The following is a 2,751-nucleotide window of genomic DNA, read 5'->3' on the forward strand; positions in this document are numbered from 1 at the left end:
AATCACAGTGCGGCTTTCGCGCTAACAGAGGAACCACTGACATGGTCTTTGCCCTCAGACAACTCCAAGAAAAGTGTAGAGAACAAAACAAAGGACTCTACATCACCTTTGTTGACCTCACCAAAGCCTTCGACACCGTGAGCAGGAAAGGGCTTTGGCAAATACTAGAGCGCATCGGATGTCCCCCAAAGTTCCTCAACATGATTATCCAACTGCACGAAAACCAACAAGGTCGGGTCAGATACAGCAATGAGCTCTCTGAACCCTTCTCCATTAACAATGGCGTGAAGCAAGGCTGTGTTCTCGCACCAACCCTCTTTTCAATCTTCTTCAGCATGATGCTGAACCAAGCCATGAAAGACCCCAACAATGAAGACGCTGTTTACATCCGGTACCGCACGGATGGCAGTCTCTTCAATCTGAGGCGCCTGCAAGCTCACACCAAGACACAAGAGAAACTTGTCCGTGAACTACTCTTTGCAGATGATGCCGCTTTAGTTGCCCATTCAGAGCCAGCTCTTCAGCGCTTGACGTCCTGCTTTGCGGAAACTGCCAAAATGTTTGGCCTGGAAGTCAGCCTGAAGAAAACTGAGGTCCTCCATCAGCCAGCTCCCCACCATGACTACCAGCCCCCCCACATCTCCATCGGGCACACAAAACTCAAAACGGTCAACCAGTTTACCTATCTCGGCTGCACCATTTCATCAGATGCAAGGATCGACAATGAGATAGACAACAGACTCGCCAAGGCAAATAGCGCCTTTGGAAGACTACACAAAAGAGTCTGGAAAAACAACCAACTGAAAAACCTCACAAAGATAAGCGTATACAGAGCCGTTGTCATACCCACACTCCTGTTCGGCTCCGAATCATGGGTCCTCTACCGGCACCACCTACGGCTCCTAGAACGCTTCCACCAGCGTTGTCTCCGCTCCATTCTCAACATCCATTGGAGCGCTCACACCCCTAACGTCGAGGTACTCGAGATGGCAGAGGTCGACAGCATCGAGTCCACGCTGCTGAAGATCCAGCTGCGCTGGATGGGTCACGTCTCCAGAATGGAGGACCATCGCCTTCCCAAGATCGTATTATATGGCGAGCTCTCCACTGGCCACCGTGACAGAGGTGCACCAAAGAAAAGGTACAAGGACTGCCTAAAGAAATCTCTTGGTGCCTGCCACATTGACCACCGCCAGTGGGCTGATAACGCCTCAAACCGTGCATCTTGGCGCCTCACAGTTTGGCGGGCAGCAGCCTCCTTTGAAGAAGACCGCAGAGCCCACCTCACTGACAAAAGGCAAAGGAGGAAAAACCCAACACCCAACCCCAACCAACCAATTTTCCCTTGCAACCGCTGCAATCGTGTCTGCCTGTCCCGCATCGGACTGGTCAGCCACAAACGAGCCTGCAGCTGACGTGGACTTTTTACCCCCTCCATAAATCTTCGTCCGCGAAGCCAAGCCAAAGAAAGATATATATATATATATGCAATAGTGCATCCTCTCTTACCCAAATCCCTTATAATAAAGGCCAATTTCCAATGACCTTCCTAATTGCTTGCTGAACCTGCACGTTAACTCGTGATTCATGTAAAAGGACACCCAGGTTCCTCTGGAGAGCTTTCAATCACTCACCTTTTTTAAAAAAAAACTTCTATTTTAGTTCTGCCAAAGAGGATGACTTCACGTATTCCATTGAATATGCCCATTCTCTCAGTCTTTATCACCACTCTCTCCTTCCAATCTGTTACCTTGTGGCTTAGCACACTTGGATATTTTACACAATTCCCTCATCCAAATTGACAACTGGGCCTAAAAACTGATAGGTTGTGCACACATTTTGCAACCAGCACACAAAGGCAATTCATGTTTGCACAAAAGGTCAGTTACCTAAAATGTAGTAATTAATACGTTACTTCATAGAATTCAATCATACCTGTATTAAAACATGCCAAGACAGTTTTATTAGCCATGAGAGATGGGCTGTACCAAAATTATCTTGAAACAATTTCTGATTTAAATTTGTACAAGCATTCAGTGCATACGTACTTTTGTCACAGGAAAAAAAATTTGCACAACCTAAGATTTTTGTGCACACTGACTACTAAAAATTAGAGGGAATAGTGGTGGTTTGTGCCAAAAATTGGGGGGGGACGGGACTTTTACATGGTATTGACTATTACACATTTATATGCGGTATATGTTCCCCCCCACAATGTTAAGTAGGGAATGAAGGTTTTATGGAGACTGAAGTTGAAGGGAATAGAGTGGGAGGATGATCAATGTTCTTCACTTTTCCATGTCTAGCACAGCCATTCTTAATGTTGACCCTGCAGACCCCCTAGGGGCCACAGTACATTTAAGTAAATGCCTCGTTTTCTTATCATCTCGCTTAATATAAATATTTTTAAAACAAATTTTATGTAGTCAGTGGAGAGAAGTACGGACGAAACCAAAATTCAACTGCTGCACAGGGGAGGGAGCACGTAAACTTTGAACAGAGCACTAAGGGGGGCAGAGCCACAAAAAAAAGGTTGAGAATGGCTGGTCTAAAGTGTCTTTGTAGACAAGGAATAAAAACAGAATCTGATGAGTATAATCGTGGAGTCGGGGCTTGATTAAGTGTGCCTTAAAGCTCTCCTCAGACTGCACTGCAGCAGGACACTGAGAACCAGCTGCTGTGGTACTGACAAGGCGACAAGTAACCGTGGAGACCGGAGGGGGTGGAATTGTTCCTCATGTTGAAAAAAAG

The sequence above is a fragment of the Narcine bancroftii genome, chromosome 8, assembly GCF_036971445.1.
Source record: "Narcine bancroftii isolate sNarBan1 chromosome 8, sNarBan1.hap1, whole genome shotgun sequence".
Lineage (NCBI taxonomy): Eukaryota > Metazoa > Chordata > Chondrichthyes > Torpediniformes > Narcinidae > Narcine > Narcine bancroftii.